The sequence below is a fragment of the Heloderma suspectum genome, chromosome 4 (assembly GCF_057233095.1).
Source record: "Heloderma suspectum isolate Gila_16-S chromosome 4, 16-S_ref, whole genome shotgun sequence".
In the NCBI taxonomy this organism is placed as follows: domain Eukaryota; kingdom Metazoa; phylum Chordata; class Lepidosauria; order Squamata; family Helodermatidae; genus Heloderma; species Heloderma suspectum.
In genome coordinates, this window is record NC_139461.1 from 207,152,778 (window position 1) to 207,176,543 (window position 23,766).

At 40.8% G+C, this 23,766-nt stretch overlaps 1 protein-coding gene across 4 annotated transcripts in view; it reads right to left on the minus strand.

Moving 5' to 3' along the window:
- The window catches only part of ADGRL2 (adhesion G protein-coupled receptor L2), a 250,269-nt gene extending 230,247 nt beyond the window's left edge, over positions 1 to 20,022 (minus strand). For all 4 annotated transcript variants that reach the window (XM_084852117.1, XM_084852116.1, XM_084852115.1 and 1 more), the window contains exon 1: positions 19,083 to 20,022. The gene's annotated coding sequence lies outside the window, so the exon portion shown is untranslated. The remainder of the gene's footprint in view (positions 1 to 19,082) is intronic.
- Positions 20,023 to 23,766: the final 3,744 nt, after the last annotated feature.

The following is a 23,766-nucleotide window of genomic DNA, read 5'->3' on the forward strand; positions in this document are numbered from 1 at the left end:
CAATTCTAAGCTATGCTTCCACTCTCACTCAAACCCAAATGTCTAACCATGTAAAGCCAATACCAATACACTCACCCAAATTCAATGAAAATGGTGTAAAAACAATGGGAGGGAGAGAAATAAATGGTCATTTGCAATTCATTTCCAAATGTTTAAACTTTCATAGCCTGCGGGCAGATCAAAGTCAAGTATAAAAAGCTAAAATGTATTGTTCAACCTCTATGTTCTTTGAAATCTTCACTAAAACTGATATTTTGACTTTTTGATAGTGAATTAATATACATGGGACAAACTCTGATTCCCAGTATCTTCCTTTGCCTCTCAGAGCCTAGTGTTCTTTCAAACAATAATTTTATCTTTCATGAAATTATTGTTGCAGGCATTAACTTTTTCTTACTGTTGGACATTGGTATTTCTACTTCTCCTTTATTAACTACACTAAAACTAATTATATTTTTGGTACACTGAAAGCAAAACAAAAACAAAAACCCACCCTGATTTATTGAATGCATAGAATAAATTGCTGTTTTCCAAATCATGGCAAATGGAGTTATATTTTAGGATGCAATCCAATACCCATTTACCTGGGAGTATGCCTCACTGAACTCAATGGGGCTTACTTCTGAGTAGACACATATAGGACTGAGTTGTTAAAAACATAATTTAGACAAATTCACAATGTTTTGCTACCATGGATTTTTTAAAAATTAGAAACTCAGAATTGAAAATCAGTTACTGCGACTATTTTGTATGGTTTTAAGAAGTGCTTACCTCAAAAGAAGTGAAATAATATATATTTTTATTATTCTAAGGAAGGCAGGAGCAGTAAGACCATTCAGTATACCACTTAGTCACAGTGCGATCCTTGTACGTCTTCTCAGAAGTAAATCCCAAGGAGTTCAATGGGACTTGCTTCCAGATAAGTGTGTTACGATTGCTGCCTGAATACAGAATCAGATGTTATAATTCAAAATTCATACAAACAAATGAAATTCAGAAATTTTGGAAAAAACTGATGATTTTGCCCACGTTTTGCAATCCTAGACACTTTATCATAAAATGCAAGTTCTTATTGCACTGGGATAATGAAGACAATAAGACCATTCTTCTTCAAGCAAAATACATTCTAAAAGCACACTACTATGACTTTCCATAGTTTGTGGACAATTTGCATCAAAAAAAAGATACAGATGTGGTTGAAAACAGAATTAACCTATTCTGTAGAAGATGATATCCAAGATCTGCAGATATTTAAGATCTGCAAATAACCTATCTGAAAACCCAGATGGTGCAGGAATTTTCAATTAAAAGAACAACTTTAAAAGGAGGCAAATGTCTACAGGTCATTGTACTAAAAACGTCAGGTCCAAATAATCAACTGGTTTGTTGTTTTTTTTAAATCTAATTGCTGTTCATTCATGAATTCACCATTCTTTAATTATTATCAAGCTAATTGTGAAAATACTGACACAATTAATTCATTTCTACTTGAGTTTAATCAGTGGCATACTCGAACCACTTTCTGCTATGTTAAGTGCAAATGGCAATTATTTCTGACTTTTAGTCTGTTTGTTGCATTTTAACCTCTAGAAATACAGGTGATGTTCCATTCAGAGGCAAGGAAATGGTATTCATTCTGAATGTTACAAGCGGTGAGGAAAACATTACAAGAATAAGAAATTATATTGAAACTATACACAAACCAAAACACTAAGCAAAGCAGGCAGAAGAACACTCACAGAAACTACACATTGGGGGGAGGGGATGAATACAGAACAGTCCTAACCAGATAAAAGTATACAATGTTAATGGTCATTTTATTAATCCAGAAATAATGTTATACCTGCTAACAAAGTGCCATAATGCTAGCCTGACTCCAACTATCACAAACTTGACACAATGTTAGGAAAAAATGTTAACAAAATACCTTGCTGTGCAGCAGAGAGATTTGTATTCTGTGCAGGGACAAGTTAAAGTGAAAAATTTCCATCCATAGGAATATTTCAAAGGCTCCACTGCTTTGATCTAGTCTCTGCAGCAGGTTTTTCATTCCTCACCCAATAGGTCCTGGTCATTTACATTCCATTTGCCAAATAGTAAAGTTTTTATTACTCATAACCATGGCGCTCTTCCAAAGGTAGGAGAAGAAACTCCAAAACATTTTTTTTTAAAAAAACCAAACAGATAATTCCTCTGTACAGAACATACATAAATGCTTTCCCACTGTGACTGGCTAGTGAGGAATCATCTTGTAAAATGAGCAGGGCTAGCAAAAGGGCTACAGCGCAGGCTCACACACAGATTTATGATCTCACTAAACAGGAAAATGCAACCACCCAGCTTAATGCTCGCAAAACACACAAAGAACACAAAGCCGCAAAAGCAACTGAGATAACTATCTCAGGTAATCTAGCTTTTTTGTTTTCCAGGAACCACACATACGTATCGATGAAAAAGGAGGTAACTGCATGCAAATTTTACAACTGATAGACCATTCCCTCCCAGCCTTCCTCATCATCCATTTGTTTTTTCTTTTATCATTAAAAAGAAATGATACAGGAGGAAGTAAGATTCCCTGGTTTCAAAGGAACACACTTTGGATCGCAACTGCAAATATGTGATAAAAGCAGCATTTATCAGAAGACTATGGACTGAAAAATGTTGTTTTTATAGTACTGTATTTATTGGTCTAAAGCTTTTGTTTTAAAAAGAGATTTCTATATTACAGAATTTCAGTCAGGATTACTCTCATCAGTCCTCCTATTTCCTTATGTTCCCTTAGATGTTTGTAACAGTGTTGCTTCCTTTTTTTATTACGCGTATTTCCTCTATTAAGCTTCACTGAATACAGTGGGACTTAATTCTGGATAAATATGCATATCATCAGGCTGCACAAGTTATAGGCCGTATGTCCTTCAGTAAGAGAAAATCTCTATAAAATATCCTTTTACATTTCAGAGATGTAGAAATTACAACTAAGCTCTCAAACCCAATCACATATACTTCCAACGGTTTTTCCCCCCAAAGTACTCTTTTCAAAGTAATTTTTATAACATATAAAGTTCTGAAATCGTAAAATGCTCCAGTAAAGTGGTGTGTGTATAGGTGCTATCCTAATTACTGACGACTCATGGAAAAAGTAGCAGTTGATAATTTGAATGTTTTGAAAACATAAAGACCCCTTACGATCTCAAACTTCAAACAGATATGATTATAATTACTAGAAGCCAATGGGTAACATACAGCAGCAATGTTGTTAAGCAAGCATTCCAAAAGGAAAGACCCTGGTAGGATCTAAATTTAGGCATGCAGAACAGCGCTGGTGGAAGTGGACTTCCCCATGGCCACCCCCCCCCGCATGCAACACATTAGGCCCAATTTTCAGGATTCCCCCCTTCTTCCTCAGTCCCCTGCAGAGCCTATCCCATTCAGCAGGGTCCCTGACCTTCTGTGTGGAATTTTCAGGGGAGGCTCGAGGCTCTGCCATGGGGAGAAGAGTGCGGGGAAGTCTGTGTCTACCAGCTCCATTGCACACACCTAAATCTGGATCCAACCCTATATCAATGCAAGGCATACCCTTTGAGAAACTGTATTTATACATCCCTTTCTGTCATCCAACTGTCCATTTGTTATGACACAACATCCTAATTTGTCCACAAAGAAGACATTGTCTGATTTGGACATAATCCTAAACCACAGTTTAGCATTAAATGAACAAGCTTGCTTTAACCTCAGGATTGTGTGTTCTCCTCTCACTCAGCCACAAGGAGATTGGAAACATCCACTTCCTGTTTTACATGAAGTAGAACTTGTTCTTACATTCAAATGCTTGTACGCCCTCCCTTCCTTCTCCTCCTCTGGTGTGGCCACCTGGGTGGCTGGGACTCTGGGTAATTTAAACAATGGTTTGGGGGGGGGGAAGGTACGATCATAAACCATTGTTTAACCCTTGCTTGTTTCAAACCATAGTTTAAACTAACAGAGTTATTTCCCAGTTTGGACAAAACAAAACTAGAGTAGTTTAAAACAGGAACTGGATGGGAATCTTTCTTCATGACCACACTGGAAGAGAGGCAAGGGAGGGGGACTGCACAAACCTGAGGCTTGAGTCCCCAGTACTTCTTGAAAAGCTGCTCTGGAAAGCTGGAGGAACATCCAGAGCATCATGAGAAGTGACGCAGAGTGCTGCATGAGAAAGGAGGGACTGTGAAGATCCCTTCCCTGCTGCCTTTCTCCACTGGGGAAATCTATGCAGGATCCTAGTGTCTTCCATGAATGAGAACTCTTCTATTCATGGAATGGCCAAACTGGATCCAACCCATAATAGGAAGAATTGCAAAGATCACCTCCCCATGCTCTTCCTCCAGTGCAAGTGGAATGCTGGGAAATGCTACTCTAGGGTCAACCCAATAATTTAAACACACCGCATCCTAGCTAGAACCAGCAGAATAAAATACACAACAGGAAGAATATTTCAAAATGACTCCACACTTGCCTAGCACTGACTATTAAAATCCAGCACAAAGAGGGAAGTCTTGCAGCACTTCTAGAAAACACGCAGGCTGAGGTTGCTGTGAAACTTTGGGAGGGGGCAATATTCCAGAATTGTGGGAAAGCCCCTATCGGTTCATATTTTGCATACAGATGGTATAAGAGTGCCCTCTCAGATGATCACAATGATTGTGGTAAAACTGACTTCAATTGGTTTGCCAGGCAGTTTTATTTAAGACATCTGCCTATAAAGTATGTCAGATTAAGAAATGACTAGCAATGACACAGGAATGTACAAAAACAGTAGAAATCCAAAATAGATAAATAATCTGTTAAGGTGTCTTCCAAAATATTGCAGTATCAGGAACATTAGCCGCTTCTACTCATGCAAGGGGAAGAGTTCCTTGGTTTCTGCAAAATCCCTCCTATGGCTGCAATCTTGACACATCCCATTCCATTTTGGCAGGTTCGCCAATCATTAAGGTCACCTTATGGGGGGGCCAGGAGGCTGCAGTAGGAAAGCCCCACATGCCACCAAAAAGTCTACAATATTTATTGCAGGTAATGTTTTTGCTTGTTTTTTCCATTTAAGAAAAGCTGCAACAGAAAAACAAAAATACCCTCCTCTAAAAAACAACCATGACCTGAAATTATACAATATTTACATCCTGATGTTTATTCACTTCAAGAAAATCTTTCCTGAGTTGGCTAGTTTCCAAGAATCCTTTTAAACAAAAGAAGAGAAATATGAACATACTAAGTTGATATTTTTTAGGCATGTGAGATTGGAAGAGCATATATATGCAACCTTTGAAATTCAAAGCATTCCTCACAAGACAAAAGAATCCTTTCAACCAAACGAAAAAAATACTGTGACTCAGATTATATATTTAGAAACAAGTTGATGAAAAACAACAAAAAGATTAGCAGTTTATCCATTTTGTATCTCACCTTCTCTGGGACTAACAAATCTCTCTATCCAATTGCGAGAGAGCAAAGTTTCATGCAAAAGATAGGACATAATCCAAGATTGTCTGTATAACTATGAAGGATGTAAGAAATATCGTACTTGTATTCTCATCTGCTTAATACAGGAGAAAAGGTGAATCGAACTTCACAAGACCTGCAGCTCCAATCAAAGTCTGTTTATATCTAGTAAATCTTACTACCATAATCCTTCTGGGGTGTAATTGCTGTGGCTAATATTCTTACCCTGTTATGAACACTTTCCACATAAATGTGGTACCAAGTTGCTACAATAACACATGATCATGCTGTGAAAGGGTAATTCCTATACAATAGCCTTTGCCAATACTATAAATCTCTTTATTAGACAACAACCTATTACAGGAGATCTACTTAACTGTTTCCCTACTTAAAGGGCCATTTGGCATTACAATAACAAGCTGATTTTTTCACATTAGCAAGGATTAGCCAATATAAATAAGGAATCTGCACCAAGATGGGTGTACCTTTGCAACACTGGTAAACCTTTCGTTAGGTTTTTAATATGATAATCTAAAATACAGTAAGACCATGTTCTCCTGCACATATACACATTTTCAAGTTTACAGCATTGTAATAAACCTAAAGAAAAATCAACTCCCAGACCAATTTTCTGGGAGGATTTATTGCAAATGAGCGTGTTGTTGAGTGCTGTTCCTGTTTTATGGAATGTACAACTATGCATAATGCTTTCTTTCATATTAAAATCGTAGCAAATAGCATGCAAACTACCTGAACTACCTTAAACGAAAAAGAGCTTCACCATTTTCCAGAGCTAAACAGTGCTCATTTCAATACAATTTCCATTATCCTCCTTGCTCAGCAAGCAAGATAATAAGTCATATTTATTTTTCTTATGAATATTTCTCCTGTTTCATGAAGGATCACATGGCTTCATCATGAAAATGTATAATTCAAATTCTAAAACATGCAGGAACAGACTTTTTCATTTCTAATCCTTAAAAAAGCAACATTGGTAAATGCAAGTACTCTGTTCCTCAGAAGAAAGGTTTTATTTATTTATTAATACGTTCATAAACTGATATTAATTGTTCTGTCGTGGTCTTTCTCAAAAGTCAGCAGTGTTCTTTTGTTTTGTTTTTACCCCTAAAAGGTTGCTGGAATCTAATGGTTTAACTGCAGAATGTCCTGCTTTAGTACCATTATACTAATCTGTCAGTTATATTGCTCACGATTTTTAAGTCATTTTGTTTTGTGAACGCATAACAATTAAGAGTTAACCTTGCAACTGTACTGTAACCAAGCTAATTAAAAAGAATACTTGGCAAAAGAAAAAAGAAAGAACATCCATTTACTGCTTTCTGCTTAACGCAACAAACACTGCATTAACTTAGGGAAGTCCTACCATCAGTGGGAGTATTATTATTATTTTTAAATGAAGGCTACAAATTAATTCTGCAAATAATTTCCTAGCTAGTGTATTCTGGTTGCCAAATATTATCTACAATTATTGTAATACAACTAGATATTACCATCACAGGAAATAAAAACCTAATTTTAAAGCAAAATACAAAGTGTGTCAGACCTACCCTTACATCTGAAATAGAGGCAATATCATTTTAACATCCAATTACATTTTACCCATATTAAATTTGCAAGGGTCTGCCAACTACTATCAGTGACATAAGCTCTCTCTCTCTCAAGCATACTTAACATCTAAAGCACTTTTATTCTGAGCAAGTGTACCAGGGAATGCTGTAACAAACCGAAACTGCATTTATACTGGAAAAAGCAATTTCAGTCTTTAAATGCCATGATTATTCTGATTAGCTCATATACAAGCTCCCTCTGCAGGTAATAAGAAGAGTTAGCAAAAACTATGTGGAAAATGCAAAGTTTAACACAAGGATCTAAACAAACGGTCACCATCTGAAAGAAATCCCCGAAGACAGCCTACTCCCCTAAGAGTTACCTGATATCAGTGGCTCCTGAAGAAGGCACCCTCATATGCATTCCTGCTGGCTCTACATAGTTACCCTTGTCCTTCAAAACAGTTAAGCAGGCAGCTTCAGCTTTCTGCATACCAAAATGCAAACGCTTCTTTTTCAAAGTCACACAAAGGCTTTTATGGGGAAAGGAAAACCAACACGGAACCATCCTGAAGTGGAAGGACCACCCAAAAGAAGTCATCACTTCCAGGCTAAATCTTCTCCTTATCCAAAATAAACAAACAAGGCACTTTGGCTCTGTTTAATGTCCCTCTGCCACCTAAGCCAGAACCTATTCCGCTTGGGATTAATTCTCTACCTCAAAGTTTAGTATCCATTACACTGCATACAAATGTGGGTATTTTAAGAAAAGCAAACACATAATCTTAAATAATGTGAATAATATTTTTGGAGAAAACCACTAACTAGTTTCCATATCCAATTCCCACCCCCCTTCATTCTAAGAAAACAGTTTGCTGTCTTTCACAGAAAAAAAAAAAAAAGCTTTTGGCTTGACTACATTGTAATAAATGTTCCCTCCAAATGATCAATATAAACTCAATGAAATTCAGACAGACTGTCTCAAAAGTACTAGCTAAACCAATCTGAGCTACAGTTACTAACTAAACCAACCTAACTAATTGCTCAAAGTCTCAAGATGCTGGAATGGCACTGGTGAAATTGTGCTATCACTTCCCTCATATGAAAGGAAACACACAAAATTGCCTGTATGTAGGAGTCTATTATCCTATTTGCTTTAATGATCTGAAAGACCACTCAAACAAACAAGAAAACATTTGTGGTCTAATATATTGTGAACTCATACACTGACATAGACATTCAAGCTTAATTTCTCTTCTCATCACAAGAATCCTCTACAAACTGGGCATGTCACTTCCAGTCTCCATCTAAAATTCACTTCCTTACCTATAAAATTTCATCCCCAGGGGTGTGGATGAGCTTATAAATTACAAGAACAAAGACCAAAATCCAACACAGGTGGCAATGTGGACCATGCCCAATGGAGGAAAAATAGAAGTATGCTATGTACACTATACATTGTATAGCAAAACACTCATTTTGGTTTTTAAAAGCTAATTTGCATTTAAAAAATGAAGAAGACATTATTGAAAGGAATATTTAAACATAAAATTAAAGCAGACTAAGAAATGACTTGGTTACAAAGATGAATCACAATGTTTTACAGAAAGCCTTAAAACACATATAGGGAAGCATATATTCAGCTCCTTTCTGTTATAGGAAAGCCTCTAGTGGCCAAACCCATTGCCTGTCATCAGCAGGTCTGGTTCAGTGATCTTCAGATGACGTGGCCTTCAAGGCCTAGGGCACAGTGATGAGAGAGGGAACAAAATGTCCACAGTTCGCAATAAGTGACTACATTTCACAACGTAAGGGGCTTTGAAAACATTAGGATTTTGGAAAACATTATTTGTCCGAGCTGACGATCAGAATATTTTATTTTTCTCCTACAAATTTAAACAGAACTAAAAATTGGCAATCCCTCTGTAGGAAATCTGGCTTTGTTTGTTTCTCTCTTTCATCTATCAACGCCATTCTATTTCCAACCTTTCCTTTTTGCAGCTGAGCAAGATTAACGTTAACAGACTAGATAAACTAGAACCCAGTTATTCCTTCCATGTATACTAATGTAGCTACAATGATTTCAAAAGGTATTCATTTAATCCGGATATGCACGTGCACTCATCACAAAGGGAGTCGGGTCTTGTCAGTCAGTAAGGAATATTTTACCAGCATTAAAATGCAATCACAATAGCAGCTGAGCCTTCTACGCTACTGAAAGTGATACACAGTGTAACAAAAATTCCTCTTGTGGGAAAATATGTCGTTGGGGACCCATTTTATTGACCCAGATCAAAGAGACACTGTAACATTACTTGCACTCTGGTTGCAAAATCCTTCCATTTAATCCTGGTGAAAAAGCTATTGCAGCAAGGTATGACACAGTGAAAATGGCTAAAACAATGACTGTGTCATATCAACAGTCAAGTTCTATCACGAAATGTGACTCAAGAGCTTGCCAAAAAGATGCCATCCAACAACATTTTAAATGGAAAAGCAGTAGCTAAACAAGCTTTGCTGGAATTGTTTTCACTGTTTTAATCCTTCTCTCTCTCTCTCACACACACACACACACACACACAGCGCGCGCTCTTATGGAACTTACCGCCTGTGGGTGGAAATGGGTGAGAGAAATTCTTGGCACACCAGTGGAAGCTATAATTATTCCCTCTATTTCTGACATTCAGACTGTGAGTGTCGTTGCTTAAGTAGCCAAAACAGCACCACCCAAACCCAAAAGGAAGGGATCAGAAGATTCTGAGGAAACCTGAGGTTTGCAGAAATACAAATGGGGGGGGGGCCTAAAAGGGAGCACAATGGAGACTGAGTGTGCTCTGTGGCAATGAAATGCTGACTGACTGGTGGGGACACAGAAACTGGAGGAAGAGGGACGGACTGGAGTGACTGGACTCCTGAACAGCAAGCAGCATTCCACGCCGCAAGATTTTGCTGCAGGTTGCAATCGTGATTTTAGGTGCTTCTGTCTTCTTGCATCCTACATGCCCAGTGCTTAATTGAAAAAAGAAAAAGAGGGCTTCCAGGACCTTTTTGAAAGTCAGCCTAGACCTAGTAGACATATAGCCTATTCCCAGAGATGCGGGGCTAACTATGATTGCTTGGTGGTGAAAACTCTGCCCTTCTGCATAGGCACTAAACTGTTCAAGAGCTTAGGTCACAGAGAGCTGTTTCATATGAAACCTTGCTCCCAAGTCAAGCCCAAATTCCATCCCAGTCTAAGCATCAGTTTGAATTCCCCATATGTCTTATCTCAGGATCCAAAATAAATCATCTATTCCCCAGCAGCAAAGAACAATTCTGGCAGTAATGGAAGTTAAAGTATTCTGACAACTAGATGCAGAGTAATAATCATTCCAAGGTGTTGATTGATATGAAAATACCTACAGCAGACACAACAGGCAGTTTAAAGAGAGGATAAAAGTACCCATTTAAACATGAGCCTGCCTGAGTTTTACATCAAGAGAACAAATCAACTGGTTAAAGATTTTAAAACAAATAGATGGAAGTTACTAAAAAATGTATTCTGTATTCTCCACTTTATTTTTTTTAAAGTCACAACTAAATCTTATTAAGTCAAAACTTAAGTTTTACAGCTCAGGCACGATACAGGTAACAATAAAAACAGTATCTTACTGTGTCCATCATTTAAAAAAAAATTAGAGAGCCACAAAAGTACAAATTCAGTGTCAAAATAGTAGGATGTCATCTCCTTTGTTAAGAATGAAAACAGTCATTCTCTGATTAATTTCAGCATTCATATGTGAAATACTTATTTCCTCAACAGGACAGATTATTTAAAAAAAAAAACAAACACACACATTAGTGCTTAGAACCAGCATTTTTATTAAAACAATGTTTTGGTATGCCTTGGTCCCATTTTGAGAAAACCAACATCTTCAAAGAAGAAATGCAATGCAATGTTTACTGCCCCTTTTGTTCTACACAAAAGGCTTGCTAGTTAGAGGTAGAAAGCATCAAGTGATGAGGGTATCTTATGATAGTTTCACAGCATGTAAGCTTTAAATGGCTTCTAGTGCAAACTCAGCCTAAAGTCATGATTCTTAAAATGGAGAGAAATATTCATATATAAACATATAATTAGAAAGTACCATCAAACCACAAACACTAGTCAGACATAATGAGAATACATTTGATATACATAAATTAGAATTCAGTTTTTTATATTATCCTTTTGTGGAGAGTGTCGGCAAAATATGCAAATTACAATGTAGTCTAGTGGCTAGAGTGTTGGATTTGGGCTCAAATAATCAGTGTCTTGCACGATTCACCTTCTATCAGCTTGTTGTGAAAAGAAATAACATTGTAAAGCATTCTGTAACTCAGGAGTGCTATATTAAACTATTATAACAAAACCAATCACAGAAGCATTGGTTACATTTAGTTGCAAAGATACAACCTAAGAGGTATGAGAAGACAGTCTTCAAGAGCCATTCCTTACAGAAGATTTTATATTTGTGTACCCAATTTTTTTTAAAAAATGCATATCTCATCAAAAGTTGCACATGTGTCTAATTCATACATTTTCACATAAAATGCTTACAGCAGGGGCCCGATTCAGTTCTTGTGACCATTTTCAAGTATTTTGCAGGAAAAAGTCACCACTTATCTGCATGGTACTCATCATAATTGATACAATGTGTTGTTTGTTTTTGGGTGTCAGTACCCAACTACAAACACAATGCAAGAAGCAACCCTGTCCCTGAGCGATTTCAGAACCAAGATGCAATATTTAAATACCTGAGTATATTTTAATGTTTATAATGTTCTCATTCTAGGCTGTCAGCCAGCAAGAGGTCCCTCTTTTCCCTTCAGCCCACGTTCTGTTGTCAGGCCATGATTAATTCTCTGCTCTGTAGAGGGAGACATTACATCCGGGCTAAAGCATACCTAAATTTTACCCTGCGGCAGAGGTCTGGTTTAAACATCTCCATTCAAAGTGGCATTTGTCTTCCCTTTTCAGCCACTTTATTCAGAAATGTTAGTGAGATGACTTTGTGACCTACAAATGGCCCACAGGATTTAAATTGTTATGTCGCCTGCCTCTTGTAGCCGAGACAGTTTTAGTGACTCAGTGAAGCAAGATTTTATGTGCTTCAGGAAACGGCACTAAAGCAGGTGTCCCAGTGAAAAACCTACAAATCCTAGCTCCGTATACAGCAGGCAGAGGCAATATTTTCAGACTACTGTAGTACAAAGTATATAATCTAAAGATAAAATTCCAGCATTTTAGAAACACCAGAGAAGTATTTTCCCCCTATTCTCATATGTGTACTTTATAAGAAGGTAAACTGTAGACATGAAGTTTCTCAGTAAAGACAAAAATGTGGATGCTATTCAGGCGACTCTGAAAACTAAGTCCTATTGAGTTCAATCAGACTTAGTCCCAGATAATTGCTTGCTGCCCTATTGTTTAAAATATCGATCTTTGACTTTTGCTTGAAATACCTGAGGGCTTTATATTTATTTGTTATAAAAACAAGCCAGACATACACATAAAAATGGATTATGTGACCATTTATCTCATATGATGCTTAGTGTAGTATTCTATTTGTTTCATAAAGTTAATGGTACATCAGCTATCAACTAGTGCTATTGTACAGAGAAAAAGGGATGCCACTATGGTAGAAAGATGGAGCAAAATCACATGCTTCAATATATGGACTAGTCTATATTCTTCTTAGTGAATTAAATGTGACAACTTTTGATAATGCTAGACAATTTAGACACTGCTGGCAAGTTGCTATTTAACAAGGTAATCTAATTTCTCTGGTTTTTCAGTGTAAATTGATTTTACCCTCTTAGCTGCTCTGATAATTGAACAAAATTATACAACCGTGATGGGATTTTACTTACCAGCACACAACACATAAAATCTTCTACAAAGACGAAGTATATTACTTCATAAAACTTCATTTTTGTTGTAATTAAACCAATTGTATTTAAACTTGCTTTGAGCCACAAAAGCAATCAATAGCTTTTTGTTGCTGCTGCTGCAGACTGCACTTTACTTGCAGGTGTTGGGCTCTGTATTTACTTTAGTCAGGCTGCAATGTTCTTGATTATTATACCTTTCTAAATAAAATTTGGTAGAAAAATAACAGGCTTCCATACAGTTGAAGAATTAACCCCTGACAAATACCACAAGGGAGGAAAAATAATGACACATGCAAATTATATGTTGCTTCTTCAACCCATAAAATGCTTCGTTTCATATAATGAGCCACAACCTTGTCTGTGCTGTAGTTCAAAAATCTGATCAAGTCTGCATTTCCTTAAAAGACTCAACTGATCATTTTATATGTATCAAGGTTGTGGCTCATGTTTTAGTACTTCACCAGCATTGTGAAGAGTATTTAGAATCATTTTTAAATAGCTTTTTTGTTTTCCATTTGCCTTTATGTGCGGTTATAATGGTGAGATTTGCAATCTTTTAAGTTCAAGAAACATTAAAAACATTAAAGCGGGTTATGTTTAACAGTCAGTGCACAAATGCTCCTGAGAATCTGAATGGCCTAGAATTCTGATTTGCCTTTCTCTCCACACATGTTCCATCAAATCTGCAAAATACTTAGAAAACAGTTCTGCGTGATGTATCAGATATAAGTAGCATGACTAATGAGAATGCCACTAAGATTTGCTATGAAGAATTTTGCTTCACGTTTGTCCTAAATTAAAAATTACAGTTGTATCCCAAACCTAGATTAACTATCGCTTCTTATCCTTCACCTGGAAAACTCATTACCAGTTTTCTAAACTTTTTGTTTTAACTGGCACCTTATACACATCCAAAGGCCCCAAAATGCCCCATATCCTGAGATGGCCAGTGCTCTTACTATACAAAGCAAAACTTCATTTTTTAGATGATACTATAAGGGAAAACTCAGTTTGACACGCCATTTAATTAAAGACTTTTTAAGAGCAGAAAAGCCAGTGTTGAAATGGAGGAAACTTTTTTCCCCTTTTTTTTAGAAATAGAAATTATATTCTTGCCCATTTTTAACCACTTTCTAACTTCTGTGTAACTTCCCTTGTAATATGCACACCTACTTCTCAATGGCAACTTCTTCCAGTCTTAATTAAGCATTTCCCCACAAATGATATTGGTGGAAAATGTATTACCAGCAGGTGCAATATATCCTAAAGGGGGACATTTTTATGAGTTCTGCATATGTTTTTGTCAATTAAAGATATGCTACATAAGATGAATTAAATGGTCCAAACTGATATGATTCAAAATCAATTTTGAATATGTAGTGCTACAAGTTGCACTAAAACTCCTGCACAGTTTTCTTAGCAGATCTTTGGGACCCCATTTTAGTAACACCCATTCCTGACACATGACACTGAAAACGATAAGAGAAAAATAAAACATGGTAGCAGCTTCTGAAGAATTCAAATTATGGACTAACCACTAAGAAAACTTTGTGTTTTAATGCTCTCTTCTTGCTCATTTTAAGGAAGCAAAACACCCAGAAGCCTGGTGTTAATGTCTCTGCTGATTGTGAAAATTGCTGCAATAAAAACTCCCAACTGCTTGCCTTAAATTAAGATTTCCAAGACCCCATGCAAGATCTAAGTCTTTGCATTGGTTTTTATAACATTTGGAAGTTGGGCTACTTGCTTTGATGTTGGTCTATTAATGAATAGGGGAGCCAAATGTGACACACAGAGAAACACACACACACACAAATGTTTACTGGAATTTCTCAAGTCAAAACGTGAAGTAATTGGTTTGTTCTACCTCACGTTGATTCAATATCCTGATTTCTCCAGCTACTAGCCTTCAGAGCAATCTGAATATCTATGTTAAGTTTCTGTTGCCAACACATAGTAACACACTGTGATTGAAAATGGCAGCTGAAGCACTGCTGTAGCACATTAATTTATGTCTAAGTGATCCAATTTTGTCTTATGAAATGCTGAAAGTCTTCCTTCTATGGCATTTTATAGCATTAGATATTTGTCAAATTTTGAGATCGCCATCATTTATACTGAAGTGCAACATTTTCGAGACAATTTTTAGAGATAAATGGCTCTAAGGGATAATGCACTTCCTTTACAGCACTCTGCGTCCAAAGCTGACTAGTTAAAAACAACTTGGGTGTCATAATGACAACTACATCAATATGTTCCATTTATACCATCAAAAGATACTGCTGTACACAACTGAAAGCATTAGGGTAAATAAACTGCTGAAAATTACTTCAATGTAACAACACCTATTTCAGGACTGTTAAAAGATATCCACCCACAGAATCCTGAATGTTCTTGACCATTTCAAAATAACAAGAAGTCTAAAAACACCTTGCATAATTCAGTGCTTTCTTCAAGGCTGTTAATTCTAGGCAGCCCAGTTTCTTTGCAAAATTAAACTAATATAAAATATTCCCAATATCAAAAAATCCTCTAGCTATAATCACCTATTTCTTTCACCCAAAACTAGCCATCAAAAGGCTATGTAAAGAAAGTTGTGTGTCTATAGAACTGATACATATGATTCACTGAATAAAAAGGAGCCAAGAAGTCTTAGGGATGGTGGAAAAGTTCTTTTTATTGAGACCTACTAAACTTCAGTCCCTTATGAATGATCTCCTGTTTGGAAAACAGCCCAACTTAGTGCTGCATTCTGCTTGGCTCCTTCTCTCCTAGATTATGAATATTGATTTTTAAGGCTAATGAAAGAGTAGACCAAGCTATATCTCTTTGCAAACATACAGAAAAAAGTACAGTAACTAATGAATCAAAATTACATAAATGTGACAGCAACATAAACTAACTTAAAATGCAATGATGAATATTCTACAAGCAGACTGACATCGCTAGTCTTTGCCACAACTATTTTAAGTATATTTATTACACTACTTCTACTGACAGCAACAACAACAAAAACATATAGCACACTGTCAGTAACAAACACAAAACTCATCAAATGAGTATATTTTTAAATTACCCATGAAGGCATTTTCATTATCCTTTTATTAGTTTTTGTAAATTAATTGTAAAACAATAGAAAGTTTCACACCTTAAAATCTATTCTCACACACTATGAAAAAATGATCTATTCTTCAAGTAACATATAGCAGGAGAAACCTGTGGTTGCTTCAAAGGCTGGGAACTGAGTAGTCTTTTATTTCAAAGATTCATTTGTGGGGTGTGTGTTTTTTAAAGTAATTAGAAGTTCTTTTCCATTGAGACCCCCTAATTCAAAAATGTGTAGGCCATAACCGAAGCATGAGTCCAGAAGAAAGGCCTTGCAAATCCCACTAACAGAATGATAGCCGACACCAGAAACTATGCAACTGTGGCTGCCATGAAAAAGGTCACCCTTTTTCTTAGAACAAACCATTAATCAATAGAATATAATTGTTTGGCCGCTTGCAAGGGCTTGCAGCATACAGACTATGTTCTTCACTGGCATAATTACAAAACAGTAAGTTCAGAAACATAACCCAAATCCACCTCTCCTTTTTACCCCTTTACAATTCCCCACTGCCCTTTGGGCCTCTGCTTTGGAAGCAAATGGAAGACAGGCTGAAGTTTTCTCAATTGAGCTGAAAGCTAAGAAACCTTTGATATGCTAATAGGGCCCCTTCAAACGGTAAGAATTCACACTTGCATTAATTCAAACAATTTGTGCAGAATGATGTGAAATGGCACCTCTTTTAGTGGCAAGGCAACAAAAGGGAGGGAATCAGTGTCTGAAGAAACCAAACAACAGAACACTTGTTCTGCAGAATTCTTTCTGACAGCAAGAACCTTTTTAAGGAAAAAATGTACACCTGAAGCCCCAAATGAGTTATCTTTAACTTTCTGCCAAACCAACTGTGTCCAGATCCCACCACTGCTTGAATTATATGGTACGGTTATTAATTACAAAAACAAAAACCCAGAAACTTTTACAAGGGATCTTCAGTACACACACACACTTTTAAGCAAGAAGCCCGCTACTGCTGAAGCCCAGAAGACAGATTTTCTTGACTATAAGAACTGCATCCAAACATCCCATCCACCTAGATTATCCTAAAAGATGCTGTGACGAATTCCAACATTTAAAAAACAAAAGCCTTTTCAGACTTTTTTCCCCCTAACGCATCTTCAAAGTACCACACACACTTTCTTTGCATTGTCTCCAGATGGCCCTAGTTGTCTACAAGTAGAAAATGGAGCCAGCCTTTTCCTTGAGCCATAACTGGGAAGGATTATGATGCATTTCTATCTGGAAGCCTCTTGCAGAAGGCAAGGCAAGGCAAGGGCTGGCTGGGATTGCTGCTGCATCCTTCCGCTTTAGTGAAAATAAATGTGCAACAAGTCAGTATTTACTCAAGGAAGGCAACTTTTCCCTTCCAGCGAGCAACTTGAATTCATGTGGAACAGCAGACGTGGTAAGGCCTCTGCTAGGCGCACTCAGAGATATGAATGAAACCAACCGCCAAGCTTTTACGGGGGGGGGGGGGGGAGCCTGCCTCGCTGTACACACACAGCAAAGAATGTTGGAGCCAAGCAAAGAAAGAAGAGAAAAGCTTGGTTCCAGTAACAGGATCCAGATGGCTTTTGCTGCTAGTGTGAGACTATGCAAGGCTACTTTGGAGAGCTTCCCCGAGCGAAGTGGGATTCCTAAAGGCACCCCCCCACCCACCCCCCACACACACTTTCCATGGGAGATGTAAGACCGGCCGCCCTGAGGCAAACTAGTTAGAGGGAGAAGGCATGAGAGAATCTCTACGCCCTCGACACACGAAGTTTACTTCCAGTTCACCCTGGTCTCCCCGAAGCCTAGGCACACCCGCTTGGAAACAGACGTCGTTTAAAGTCAGCGGGGCACCTCCAAGTAAATCGCCCTTCGTATTAAATATCGCCGGGGTGTTAAGTATCGCTTTGACACAGGCTTGCAATCCCACCTTCCTGGCTTTGTTTTTGAAAGTGAGAACAAAGTTCCATGAAAATCAATAGAAAGTGCTGCCAGATCAAATGGGTTCGTTAGAACCAGGCGAGGTTTGGCCGGTAGGGCAGATTTCTCTCCCACCCACACGCTAAAAAATCTGGGCTGCCGGAGGCTCCCCTGGGACCACACAACACAGGGGCTCATCCAGCCGCTGCGCTGCAGAGGATCTAGAGCTGGGGAACCCCCACGAGGTGTCCTGTAACAATCCAGTGGGGCCTGACCTCTTGCCAAACCCCTGCACGAAAAAGTCCACCTCCATCACCCCTCCTAGTCCAAGAGGTCCTTGCCCTAAGGGCGACTCCTTCGGCTCTTCGGCCGGGAACCTTCCCTCTCTCCTTGGCTCTGTCTGATCAGGCCCCACAGCCCTTAAAAATGCCACTGGTCGTCCTCCAGCCGGACTCTCGGTCCTTCAAGCTGTCTGCTGGCCCTACGGCTTGCCACTTCCGACTGCGCCGCTTCACACCTGACGGCGTTTTCAGGTCACCTTTTCCCCCTTGTCTGGACCCCCCTCCCCGTTTCTCAGCATTAGTCCTCATCCGATCTGCCTTTGCCCAAGGAAGAAGACAGGCAGCGGTAAGAAATAAAGGGCCATCGCAACCCTCCTTCTTTCCCCTCTCTTTCCCTCTGCCTGGCTCGGAGTCGATGTCCACCCCCACCCCCACCCCCACCCATAGATACACACACGTTGATTTATACGGCACGCAGTATTCTTTTCTTTTTTCTTTCCTGTGATAGGCGACTGGTGTGTGTGTGTGTGTGTGTGCGTGCGCGCGCGCGCGCAAAATGCTTGGAAGGGAAATCAGAGGTTGGAAAATAGTTCGAGACATCTTACGGATTTATTGGCGGGGTTCAGTCCCCGTAGGGAAAACAAAGGATTAGGACTGAGTCTCCACAGCGCATCCACACACACCAGTCGTCCTCCAAAGTAAGCAGACCCCTTGCGTGGAAAGGGCTCGCAAAAGGGGGCGATCGAAGTAAGCAAACAGGTACTGCAAGTAGAAAAAGAAGCTGCTCTGCTTTTCCACGCACACACACCCCACCACACACACACTTACCTTTGGGTTTGCAGCCAAGGCCGGGCCAGGGTTTCTCTTGCATCTGGGGTGCCCCGGAAAGGGGATGGAGGGTAAACCCCTTTCTGATCACGAGGGGAAGGGGGGGTGTTGGCCCGGGAGGTGCCAGCAGCAAGTAGCCAGAATGCGGAGAAGGATCGCCGGGCAGGCAAAAGAGCTAGGCTGGGGAGAAGTGAAGAAAGCTGCTGGCTTTTTCAGCTCGCTGAGCTGGGACGAAACGGACACAAGGCGGCTTCTCCTCCTCCTCTCCTCCAAGCAAGCCCAGCCAGCCGAGGGGCTTTGCTAGGGGTTAAGTCAACATTTTCCCCCTGCAGTTCCCAACGTACTCTGCTCCTTCCCAAACAAGAACAAAAAAGGGGGGTTAAAAAAAAAAAAGCCACGCAATCGAGAAAGGAAAAAAGCGAAATAATTCTTTGGGTTGATCTAAAAGCACCACAACAAAAGAGCGCTAGGTGCAAGCCCCAATGGATGTGACCGGCCCTGGAGCCCTCTCTCTGTCTCTCTCGGCAACTCGGATGGATATAAAGAAAGGCGATGCCAACAGGAGCCGCCGGAATCAACTCAATGATTATTTTTCAGGAGGGAGGCGAAGTGAGAGAAGGGGGCGCACAGAGGCACAGCGCAAAGGAGAGGGAAAAGCCCCCTTTCTCCGTCGTTTTCTTCGACCTCATTTACATCTCCCTGGATGACATTCTGGCCTCTGGCAGGATCCAGTTCCAGCCCTTCTTCAGCTTCGCTTTCCTCTTCGATGCTGCTGCCGCCGCCGCCGCCGCTGCCCCATGAACGGAGATCTGGAGCCAAGCTGGTCGCGCTCAAAGCAATGGGGAAAGGAGGGAAGGGGCGTGAAATCGCCACACACACAAAAAAAATCCCAGTGAATTGTATTGCCAGCTCCTTTTCGTTCATGCACCTCTCAGTGTGTGACTGGGGATTGCGAAGTCCTGACACAGACTCTCCACTCGCTCTGAACTGGAGCCACCTCCAGCCTCCACCTCCTCCAATCTCCACCCCCCTCTCTTTCTCTCTCCCTTCTCCCCACCCCTGGGCTCAGCTAATCATATAAACATATTATCATGTAGAGAAGCGGCGGCAACGGCAGCACAACCAAATTTTTTTTTAAAAAAAAAAATCTTTTCTACCCCCTCGCTCCCCAACCTGGGGGGTTTCTGCCCAATAAAAGCAGATTAGAGGCAGCTAAGTACGAAACGTGAAGGAGATAATCTAAAGGCTCGATCTGCCACCACTGGCCATTTTCCACTCCATTTGAGCTGCTGGCGGCTGCACGGCTTTGGGGAGCGAGGAAGAAGGAGGCGGTGGGCTGGGGAGCGGGAGACCGGGGAAGGGAGGGGGTCTCCCGGCTGGATCCAGGGAACGCTGGATCATCTCAGCCAACGGAGGCCGCAAGCTTTGGGGCAGCCCCGGAGCGAGAGCAGCAAAGTCGATCGCATCTCGGGGTCCCTGTCGGACGCTGACGCCCGGGGCGCCTTCCCAGCCGAGCGCGGCGCTGCAGCCGAGCGGGCGTCTTCGGCTCCTCGCCGAGCGGGCCGGCGGAGGGCCCTGCTGGTTCCGGGGAAGGCTGGGCGGCTGGTTCCCCGGGCACGCATGCAGGGAGGCCGCTCAAACTTTAGTCGCCGGCTTGCCTTTGCTCGCTCGCTCGCTCTCTTCTTTGTGTGCAAAGCTGCCTGCGGCGGCGGCCGCCGATCCGGGATAGCCGTGCAAGCGCGGGGAGGGCGGGAGGCAGGGGAAGGAGCAGCAAGTGCGGCGCGCCGAATGGAGGAAGGTTGCGACGAAGCCAGCTTGCGGCGGGGAGGCGGCGGCGGCGGGGAGTCTTTCAAAGTTCAACTCATAAGGTTCGGATCGCGCGAGCCCAGACGTAGCAAACGCACCGCCACCGCCACCCCCGTCCGCCATTCCTCACCCTCCTAATGGTCTCGCGCGCCTGCCAATTATTCACTCGACTTTGTGGGGCTGTTGAGCGTGTAATCAACTCGCAGCGAAGCGGAGCCGAGGGTAAGAGGGAGATGGGGGGAAATAAATAATAAATAGAAACGACCCTTTAAGGCTCCCCCAGCCTTAAGGTGCACCCAGGACTCTTCCCCCCCCCCCCCATAATTGCTTGCTTGCTTGCTTTCTAGGTCTGTTCCATTCCTCTCCTTGCGCTGACATTGCTTTGCTTTTCTTCACCGAGCGCACTTCCTTGCGCTTCTCTCTGCTCACGTCGGGAGGGGACGGCGGCAGCCACAAGAAAACACGCGTGTCAGGGCAAGGAGAGCGACGCTTGGAAACAAGTTCAAGAAGAAGGGTGTGAATTGCACTTGTTAATATGAGGAGTGGAGGGGAAGCTTTTCCCCATGTCTTTAACCCCTTGGTAAAATGCCTTTATATGCAGACAGGATTTATGTCTCTTCCCCACCTCGTACGCACGTACACACCCACGTCGAAGTGGTGTTCTTTTGTCTGCAAACCAAATGCTTTTTAAACTGTCATCCCTGGATATGTTCACATATTAGGGTTCGACATACCTCATGGGGTGGCAGGTGTGTGGATGGTTTCCCCTTGTGTAGTCTTGTGTAATTTGTATTTATTACATTGAGGAGAATTAACAGGAATTCTGTACATGTTACATCATCACATGAACTGTAGTAAAAGGTAGCCTCTTTAAACATAAATGGGGGGGCACTCACACACCCCTTTCACATTGTTCAGATTTTAGTGTCCTTTGGTTTTGAATAATTATTAATATTAGTATTATTCCATCCTCTCTCCAAGGATATGAGGGCATAAATGATGCCCCCCTCCTTTGTGAGGTATTGGTTTGTGAAGCAGATTTGTTTGAGGGCTGGTAATTGCCTCAAGGTCACCCAGGGAGCTTCATGGCTGACCAGGGATTTGAAACCAGGTCATCCTGGTTCCACACTATCTACTACAACAACCATATTTAACACAATTAACTGGGGATTCTTCATGCTGCTTGAGTATTTGTTTTGAAATTGTACATAACTAGTGTTGGTTTTGCTTATATTAAGACTAAATTTGTTTTGCTTATTCTGGTTATACCTAGAGACCATAGTTTGGAATTATCAACCTTTTTAGCAGCGCGCTCTCTCTCTCTCTCTCTCTCTCTCTCTCACACACACACACACAAACCATTTGGCCAAGAATGTCCAACACCGTTTAGCAAATGCTTAGTTTATAAACCTGATTTTGATTTTAAAAGAGTACATATTAATATTAATATAGTTACAGGCTGCATAGTGGTTTTGCTTGTATTTATTCCACTTCCATCATAGGACTGAAGGCAGCTTACATAGGCTTCCCAGCTGGTTTTCCAACCGGGCCCTAACCCAGGCCCAGAACTGCTGCATCATGTACTCTTGGAATACAAGCCAATAAATTCCTTATTTTATTCACTTTGTATTCTTGCCCGGGGGGGGGGGGGGGGCAGTAGTTAAATGTGTGTTATCTAAAGTCCTGTACAAAAGTTCTAGGTGTGGGGAAGGTTGGGGATCTGGGCCACTGACACCACCTCTTCACTCAGCCTGACCTCCATGGGGGCTTCCAGTTGGAAGGCTTCTGGCACTAACTATCAGAAGGCATTGGTACAGCTATTCTATCTTTCCCTCCTTAACTGATTGTTTTCTGGTAAGAAAAAAGACAAAGCAGTGGGGAAACATGGGAGGGTTACAAATGGAAAATGTCATCTGGAACCACTGTAAAATTCCATGAATGAGGTAGGGCGATTACACAATAAAAGCCTCATCTGAAAGCATATCATACGTTAAAGAATGTACAGGGGCCTACAACACATGATCCATTTTCCAGTGTATGGTTGAACATCCAGAGCTTACACGCATTGGAGGGTATGCATGCATTGGATCTTGGGCAGAGAGGAACTTGACACAGTGAAGACAGGTCTGCAGGTGCATTCCCAACCCCAGAGAAACAGCCTAAAGGTTTTAGAACATGGCTAAAGTCTTCCAAAAGACAGTGTTATCTTTATGCTGACACTGTTTTTCATTTATTGATATTTACAGCTGTCCCAGCAGAAAACGTATTTCAGCATTCCACAACCTGGCACCCTCCAGATGGGTTGGTCTACAACTCCCAACACTCCCAGCCAGTGTGACATTGGAAATGGGATTAAATTGGCCATACTGGCTGGGGGTGATGTGATTTGTAGTCCAACACAGCTGGAGGGCACCAGGTTGGGGAAGGCTGATACATTTCAAAACGCAGTGCATTTGAAGCAATGCTCTTTCAGCATCAGTTTGTGGTTCACCTCACTTTTGTGCTTCTGTGGACATTTTGGGTACAGCCCTCTGTTCAAAATTCTGGAACTCTTAGAAATAAAACTCTAAGCACAGTAGATTTTACTTTATAGTTACTTTCTTACATACAGCTACAATCAGTCTAGCATTCTTCCTTCTAGAGTTCCCCTTGTCTTGCCAGTCCTGGGGTGGACTGTTGTTGTTGTTGTTCAGTCGTGTCCGACTCTTCGTGACCCCATGGAACATAGCACGCCAGGCCTTCCTGTCCTGGGCTCCCTCCTGGAGTGTGCTCAAGTCCATATTCATTGCATCGGTGATGCTATCTAGCCATCTCATCCTCTGCCATCCCCTTCTCCTTTTGCCTTCAATCTTTCCCAGCATCAGGGTCTTTTCCAGAG